A 9500-nucleotide genomic window follows, 5' to 3' on the forward strand; every position below is an offset into this window, starting at 1 on the left:
CGACAACTGCAGATGCACGAGGGTGGATGCGGTGGTTGCCCAGCAAAGTCGCACAGCTGCCACATGACCTACAGCTCTCCATTGCCGCCGCCCGGCTGCAAAGCTCCTCATAGCACGGTTGCTGCCGATGCGGATGTGGGGGGAGGGATCCGCCGCCAGATTTGCGAGTGAGTGAGAGCGATGGTAAACTTAGTGAGTGGAGGGGAGAGACTGTGGGTGGATAAGGTGCGTTCACCGTTCACCCCGTTCGCGGTCGCCCCTTACTTTTCCGAACGAAAGAAAATGATGACGCGACTGGTTTCGCGGGTGCTAAGATTCATGTTTTGATCCAATGATTAGGAACGTTTGACCCAAATCCTAGGAACTGATGTCAGCTTCTTATCATTTCCATAAATATAACAGACAGGCGGGAGAGGGCTGGTGGCATAAAATCATCAACTTGGGCCGTTGGATCTTAATCCGCTGGTCCGAAATTAAGTAGTAGAAGACTTCTGGAAAAAAAGTCAACCGTGGACTGTTTTTGTGATTTTTTGTCTAAAAGGACCACCTGACCAGATGAATTGACAAAAAGACCCCCTCATCGGTGGCGGAAGGCGCGGCAGCCGACACGTGGCGCCTGCCACCACAATAGGAGGCGGAGGGCCCTGCCGCCATGCAGCAAGGCGGCCGACAGCTGAAAACCTGTTTCCATTCGTGTTCATAGCTGGGACGGAACGGGCCAAAGCACGTGAGCCATTCCGCCACTAGCCGAGGCGGCCGCCACTGCTGCTGCCGCGTGCCGCACGCTAGTCGATACGCGGGCCACGCCACCACTCGACGAGGCGGCAACGATGTTGCTCCTTGCGTGCCGCACGATAGCTTTTACTGTGCCAGCCAATGATGATTCCCACGCTGACGATGCTGATTTCCACGCGCGGGAATCCGATGATGTGCGCTAATTTCCATGGGGTCGAATCCGATGTTGTGCAGTGATTCGTATGCCCGGGAATCACTCACTCTGCTGACTTTTGCTTCAGCGGACGTGACGGCATTAGTCACTCAGCACTGCTTTTGCTTCAGAGGACACGACAACACTGCGGGAATTAACTCACTTGGTGCGGGAATCCGAGGCTGCAGTAGGATGAGTTTTAACCTGATCTGCCGACACTACAGGGATCCTCTTCCTTTTTATATGCCATGCTTCAGCTCCATGCGCAAGCATACTCTCTGTGACTGCATACTCTCTGTGACCTCGTTCCTCTCCTTTGCTCTCTAAGTCTCTAAGTACACAGAGAAAAAAAAAGCTCAGTAAGCATATTCACTCGTGATTTAGGGCGATTTAGAGTTGGGTTTTGAAGATGATGAAGTTGAAGAAAAGATAGATTAAGGTAAGATCTATCCACTTTTGTTGGTTTCGTTTGCATGCATGATGTATTTGTTCTGTTTCATTAGTTCCTAAGTGTGTATTCTATGTTGCTTTAGGCATTATTTCAGCACTTGGAGGAGTCATTTGGAGTTTCTGGAGTAGGATTTGCCATGCAAAGTGAAGTACGAAGGGGAAGAACGAGGTATGAGCTTTGCAATATATGAATTTTTTTGTGCATGCACGGTGGTAATTAGTTAGTCTTTTAGCTCGTCATTAGCTATGCGATGTTAGTGCTTAGAGGTTAAAAAAATTTAAGACGACAGATACAACATTTATACTATTTTTTTAGAAGAGTAGGTTGAAGATGTTGTATCAATGTTAGCTGCGTCCATTAGTATTGACAAGCGAGAAGATCTTAATATGGTAATTAAGAAAAAAATGCACTGCAATTGTTCATTGCATGTGGCATGTTATTTCATGTGGTATGTTTATTACTAAGTCTATAGTTAGGAAACTATAGGTCTACTTTCTTATGTCGCAATAATCTACATTTTATATGTTACGATTATGTGCTAAAGTACTTAATGATGTATGTAATTAGGTAAAGTAATTCATCTTAGTAGCAAACGAGGCGGAGATGACGTGATTGAAGAAATTGTGTTTCCATGTTCGCTGTCCTTTTTGAGGTGATGACCACATGCATGCAAGTGCTATTTTCATACTTTTGATAGCAGAAAGAAAATTCCGTGTGTAATATTGATGTTCATGTGATAATAGGTTGACTCCGTTCATATAATACTGGTGACGGATATTTATTCGAACTATTTTGACGCTTAATTGCATTCGTAAGCACATCCATATTGGAGCTGAGGTATAATTGACGCCGTAATTTTGTTAATATTTTTTATATTGATGTAATGTTGTGAATAATATGCATGCCACTGTGAATATTAATATTTGTAAATAAATGATTATTATTGTATGATTTGAAAAATTATATAAAACTAGAAGATATTAAATGTTTTACTCATATGATATTAAAATGTTATTATCGTACTATATGTTTAGTGCTTGTTTGGATAGCGAGTAATTACGTTCGGTTTTTACCAATAGTCGTTTTTCCAAAAGCTCTGTTTTTGCATGTTACGAGAACCAGTTTAGGATATTTTTCGGGTAGTTAGAGAAAAGCAAATAGTGTTTTAGTTTGTTATACGCTGGTAGACGAGTTTGAGAAAAAAATAGATCTTGAAATACTCGTTAACCTAACAACCCCTTAAAGTCTAAGCAAATGATTATAAAAGCAAACCGAATATTTGTAACGAAAATACTGTTATTATTTTAGTCATACTACTACTGAATGTTGCCATCATACTACTACGAAATGTTTGGTTACTAATTATTTGAAATATAAATATGGATGTTGGTCAGGTACTCTGGAAAATTTGTTAGTGTACTATGGGGACGTCTTACGCGACGGTCCTTTGGGGGTGGATGTGTCCTTGTGCGGGTCTACTACAGTTGTAGTGAGAGACATGGTGAACGTGGGTTACGCAGCAGTCAGAAGGTGCATCCGAGCGGTGTTTGGCCCAGGGATGCAGGGGAAAAAATGACAATGGAGGCCTTCATCGTTGACGGAGGAAATAATGGGACAACTACCCGTTGGGGTTTGCGGCCTTTCACAGGGATCAGTCGTGGGGGTCATACATGAGGTTTGCAAGCAATCCCAATAACTCAATGTTTGGTCAGCCGATGGTGTATGTGGAGTTCATTTCAGTCACTGATGTTGCCGAATGCAGTAGCAGGGGCGGTGAGGTCGAGTTGGCCATCACATTAGCCCCTAGCATCGGCCCATCAGAACCGATGGGCGGCCAGCCTGTGTATGACACAGGATATTGGTCTGCGGCCGTTGACATGAGCAAACACGTGGAGGGATTGCCGGAGGCGCTAGATGATGACGATCACTCTTCCACGTCTTCCGAGTCGAGCGAAGAAGAAGATGTTCCTCCCCAGAGGGTGGTCATGGTGTCACTGCAACCTGGGTTTTTACAGGATATGAGCATCACAAATGAATTTCACTCTGTTTCTTGCCTAGAAGCGGGGAGCCTGGAGGTTGGGCAGGTTTTCCCAGACAAGAATTCTGCTTACCAGGCAATTAATAGCTATGCAATCGCCCTCCACCGCCAACATAGAGTAAAGCAGTCTGATAAAAAAGAGTTGAAGGTCATATGCATCCACACCGCGAGAGGTTGCCGCGGAAGAGTTCTTGCTAGACTGAAGCCTAGGGTATGTCAGTCATGGCATATCACAAAAATAGTGCAGCATAGTTGTGAGCAAACTGGGACTCTTTCAAATCACTGCAATGTGAAAGCAAGATATGTGGCACAGGTGATGGAAACGATTGTGCAGGCAAGTTTCAACATTAGTGTTAGGGCTTTGCAAAAACATGCAGAAGATCAGATTGGTTTCCCTGTCAGCTACAACAAGGCTAGGTGTGCGAAGGAAAAGATATTCCAGAACTTGTATGGAACCTATGAGGAGGCCTATTCTTATGCCCCCAGAATGCTTCATTAGATAGCAAGTGCTAATAGGGGGACTCAAGTCTGGCGGAGAGAACGTCCAAACCCAAAGAACCCGGGTGAGCTAATCCTGGACTGCTTATTCTGGGCATTTTCCCAAACTACAAGCCTTCAGGCACTGTCGCCTGGTATTATCAGTTGATGGTACCTTTCTCACTGGAAAGTACAAGGGCACACTATTGGTGGCGATTGCAGCAGATGCAAATAATTAGCTTCTTCCTATTGCATACGCACTGGTCGAGAGCGAGAACGAAGATAGCTGGTTGTGGTTCCTGAGCTGTGTGAAGATGGGTGTCGTGAAAGAGCGTTTAGGTGTTTGCATCATCTCTAATCACAACACAAGATTATTAAGTGCTCTCGACATAATTAAGGAGTCGTCATAAGAGTGGGGGTGGCCCGATCTAGAGGGAAGGTGGTGCATGCGGCATTTGGCAGCAAACTTTTACTCCAAATTCAAGAATAAGGATTTGTTCAAGTTATTCAAGAGGATGTGCATGTAGAAAACTGAAGCCAAAATGAATGCCATATGGATAGGTATCAATGGTGAGATCGAGCGCGCGGCCTTGCCGCAGAGAGAAGACTAGAGGGGCCATAATACGCCCATAAATTTGAGCCAGTGGATCAGCGAGAATTGCCCTGATTTGTACAAGTGGGCGCAGGCTCACGACACCTGAGCTCGGTATGGAATAATGACCAGCAACATGTTAGAGGTGTACAATGGTGTTCTTAAAGGGGTGAGAGCCCTGCCTATCACAACCCTAATTACCGTGGCCAATGCACAAGTTGAATTGAACAAGCCATGGTCCAAGAAGATGCGAAGACATCTGGACGAGAAAGCAAAGAAGTCCCAAAGCCATGGCTGTGGGAAAGTGGACGCACTTAGGAATAAGTGGGAGGTCAATGTGCGAGCCAAGTATGTTAAGGGTCGCCACAGAGGATCAAAAATGCAAGCTGTCACCCTCGGCCCAACGTCCTGTGATTGCACATGTAACAAGCCCAAGATTGAGGGCTACCCTTGTAGTCATGTGCTCCGGGAGGTTGCAGATCAAAAAATCAGTGTTGAGCCATACATATCGCCGTACTTCAACATGTACAATCTGTACAACACTTGGAACAGTGAGTTTTGGGCCTGGGGCATTGATATGAACTACAAAATGTTGTGGCCAGATGGGCCAAAATGGGTTCCAAATGCCGACTCGATGAGAACCGCCAAGGGACGAGGTCAGTCTAGGCGTCATCGCAATGACATGGACCATAGCCAGATGGGAGAACCAAGGCGATGCCGTGTTTGTAGGTGTCCTGGACATTCACGTAGGGAATGCCCGTATCGAGCGAACAACACCGCATGATGTTGATTTATCTATACTCGCTATGTCTACTTATATTTGTATTAATTTAAATTGAATCTCTTTGTATTATTGAATCTCTTTGTGTTATTGTATTTATATTTATTTTAAATTGAATCTCTTTGTATTATTGTACCCATGATGTTAACTTCAATTAATTAATGTAAATTGTATCTCTTTGTATTTTTAAGTTAATTTTAATTTGTATGTTTGTGTGCAGGTTATGGATGAAGTGCCAGTGCTTTTGGAGGGGCCCCATGACGCCGGCCATCGTTGCCACCTATTTTTGAACCCAAATAAAAACATGATTTTCGGACTTTCAGACTTCGAACCGTAAAGAAAACCTGGCCAATACACAATTCTTTCGTTCCTCACGACGCTTATGGACTACATGCTTTTGCTAGGCTCACATCATGCGAAGACCAGTTACGTTCGGAACCATCCCTTTTGACATCCCTCGTTGACCGGTGGAGACCTGAAATCCACACCATTCACTTTCGTTTTGGGGAGCTTGCACCTACACTTCAAGATGTTTCTATGATCCTTGCTCTACCAATTAGAGGTGAGCCGTTAGTCTCTCCACGAGTGTCTCCATCTTGGGCATTAAATATATCAGACAGTCTTGGGATGACAATGCCAGAATCACAATGTTTTGGTGGCCCTCGTGGCATCCCACTCTCTTGGCTTCATGATAACTTTCTTAATTTATCTAGCTACGCTGGTTCTGACACGATGAAAAGACATCTGTTTGCGTATTTGGTGTGGCTCCTCGGGGTTATGTTTCCAAATTCACACGGGGACGTACTTCTCCCTGGTCTCATCTACATTGTGGAGAAGATTGTAGATGAACCTTTACCCGAGCAACGAAAATACAGCTTTGGTTCTGCCATTCTATCTCATAGATATAGATGCTTGTGTGATGCCACACAAAAAAATTCCTTCGCAAAAACAGCTCCGTTACTTTGTGTCCCGTACGATTTTCTATAGTTGTGGTCCTGGGAATACCTCCTTGTAGGACGACCTCGTACTAAATCCCATACACCCATATGACTGTAGCGAGGGCAGCAGTGTAACTATGGCCAACAGGTGGACAAAGGCATGGAAACATTGGTCTCCAAGTATTGCGAAAAATTGATACCCTATATACCACCAGCAGTTTGAGGTACTTGATGAGTCTGTAGTCACATGGAGCCCATGGACTCAGGAGCATGTACAGATGGTCTTTGATATACGACCCATCACAGCAGGCATGTTGTAGCTGGCTGACTCGCTGCTACTTATTGTTCTTGTGGTGTGTTGAGCCTTACAACCCAGAGCATGTCATGAGACAGTTTGGTCTGTATCAGGAGATTCCACCACCTTTTCCAAGATGTACCGACGAGGAAACCCATAAGATGTGACCTCCCTAAATACTCAGACTTTGTTACATAATTTGTAGGCTAACCAATATGGGCCACGGTTGGAGTTCTTACAATTGGAGGGAACGCAACATTCAATGGGTACTCAAGTGGGAAAATGAAGCGCTAGCAGATATAGTGTATCGACTTGGGTATATTTTATTTACATTATTTTGTTATGATGACCATATGATGCGTGAAGATGCGCTTTCATCACAACGGTTGATGTAATTATATAATTTTGCAGACCATACGATGAAAGTACAGCTCAAGTGTACAAGCAGTGGTACTGCATCAGCATGCGTACAAGCCTGGTCAGTCAACCAGCTACGATACCAACAAATCTCACGCAGGAGGAGCAGATGCAGAGACATGTTGAGATGCATGCAGCTTTCTATCGTGACCATATGGTAATCACTAGTAATTTTTTTAGGTCCATCATTTCATAATCATTTCAACCAAATAACAACCAAATACTTTTCAGCTTCAAACTCCCAACGAAATAGGGCATATCACGACGGAAAGCATGCCGACCAGGGGACCAGCTGTCAAGTCATTCCAGAAACATTTTAAAGAATACGTGGTAACAAAGTTGAGATGTGGTAGAGGTGACGACGTTGTCACTGGAGCGTACAACATGCCAGTACTGAGGTCATCCAGACCGAGTGCGGCACCGTCGTCCAGACCAAGCGAGGCGCATAGAAGCCATGGACAGTGGGGGGAGGGTCCGAGTACTATAAGGACATTGCCACGACATGACTCATCTCTGCCACTACATCGCTCTTCTTCGGTGCTGCTTCGTCAGGGGCAGACATCTCAAGACCATGGCATGGGCTTGGATTCGATGCCCGAGCAGTATCTTTCCCCAAACCCATATGCATACACAAGATATGGTGCATACACTGAAGGTGAGGGATCTCAGTCGTATCTCTCCACAGGAGGGATCTCCATGCCCGAGGAGACACGTGTCCCAGATTTAAACCAATACCACATAAAATGTCCAGACAGTACAGGCGAGGGATCTGGTCAGGTAGTCAAGTTTACATTTTAATGCATTTACAGTGATATCACATATTATCCTCTAATAGTTTTTGTTTACAATGTTTCTATGTGCAGGACATACCTGATGTAAATTGGGACGATGAGTACACCCAACGTGGCCTCAACACACGCGTACAGGGATCATCACGTGATGATGGCGACAAGGTTAAAGCAGTAGTTACGGATTTCTTCAGAGAGGACGTTATTGGCCCATGTTTTATCCCCGAGGAGTCACAACAACCATATGCCTACAATTATGCATCAGGTTTGCAACAAGGATTACAGTCCCCACCACCTATGCAGGAGTCGCAGACACAGGAAGACCAACTGGAGTACGGTCGCAGTCTTCGTGTAACTCGACCACCTAATCGCTTGGAGCTTTCTGGTCCGAAGGGAAGGCCAAGTGGCCGTCGTCGACTACAATGATTCATCTATCTATGTGTGTGACCCATTATGTCTACATATGTCAGTATTAGACTTTCTGACTTATGTATGAAACATTATGTATGCTGAAATAAAAATGCACTAGTCCCGTTAAATTCAGATGTACTTGCATTATAGTTTGTGCTTGTTGTAGTTGTTGCACGACGTTCGATAATTAGTGGAGGGAAATAAGATGCCACATTTTTATTGTAAAACTATATATTTTTCATTAAGACACGGTACAACTGAAATTAAGATACATCATACTATTGAAATAAGATATACTCACACTTCGTCCCCCACGTCCCTCTATCCAGTGTTCAGAACCACGACACTTTGTGCAGCATTCAGAACCACGACACTCTTGCCCTTCGAGGGCGCAACTTAAAAACTACATGAAGGCATCATCGTCATCCTCCGTCGATGCAGAACTCTTGCCCTTCGAGGACGCAAAACTCTTGCCCATGGATGATGGAGAACTATTGCCCTTCGAGGATGCAGAACCTGGAAGCGGCGGCATGAAGATATCATCATCGTCCTCGCTTTCTTCAGTCCATAAAAATGGATGCTTTGTTGTAGTCCTTCTGAAAGTTTTACTCTTTAGCTCCACGACCTTCTTCCACCTTTCATGCATCCTAAGAAGTTCTGTACGTACCTACTCATAAGTCCTTTCAGGCCACCCAGACCTATGTAATTCGTGGGCTAACTCATTCATTATGGTGTCACTACCGGTGAGTTCGTCCCATGGAACTATCCTATTGTCCATCCTGAAATTGGTGGCTAGCCTCAGAAGACATCTGCTCATCCCAGGGTGAAAACTACGATCGAAAGGATAATGGGACATCTCGACTACACTACACTAGACCGCTTACTCACCTCCGTGTGAAGGAGGTTTTATAGGTATAGAGGAGAAAATGGCGGGAAAGAACGACTGGGTTATGGAGGGAAAGGGTTGGTGGGAAGGGTTTGGCAGGAACATATGGCGGGAATATATGGCGGGAAATTGTTGGCGGGAAACGAGTGGTGGGAACATATGGAGGGAAAGAGTTGGCGGGAAAATATTGACGGAAAGGGTTGTGCAATTTTTTTATGTCTAAGATGGAAAATGGTTGCTAGTTTTGAAAATAAGGTGTTAGCACTGCTAGTTTCCGAAATTGCTATAAAAACATGCTACTTTTGAAAAAAAATCTTGCATCTGCTCAAGCAAAAGAGCGAAACCATGGGTGATTCTTGGGCAGAAGAAAAAGCAGGAGCGATTTCGAGGATGGCTGGACGAGGATGATGAGAGCCTCGGTGTCTCCTATACGCTCAGACGGGAAATGATAGCCAGAAAATAAGCGCGAATAGACAAAATTTCAGGCGGGATATTTTA

The 9500-nt window shown here is 44.6% G+C and overlaps 1 long non-coding RNA gene across 1 annotated transcript; it reads left to right on the forward strand.

The window, feature by feature from the left end:
* The first annotated feature begins 1220 nt into the window (after window positions 1–1220).
* On the forward strand, window positions 1221–6810 carry LOC123106260 (uncharacterized). The gene is made up of 5 exons (XR_006451257.1): window positions 1221–1367; window positions 1462–1547; window positions 1947–2031; window positions 2123–2216; window positions 5488–6810. It is a non-coding gene; the product is annotated as an uncharacterized lncRNA (long non-coding RNA).
* The last annotated feature ends 2690 nt before the right edge of the window (window positions 6811–9500 follow it).

Source organism: Triticum aestivum, chromosome 5A, assembly GCF_018294505.1.
Source record: "Triticum aestivum cultivar Chinese Spring chromosome 5A, IWGSC CS RefSeq v2.1, whole genome shotgun sequence".
NCBI classification, from domain to species: Eukaryota; Viridiplantae; Streptophyta; class Magnoliopsida; order Poales; family Poaceae; genus Triticum; species Triticum aestivum.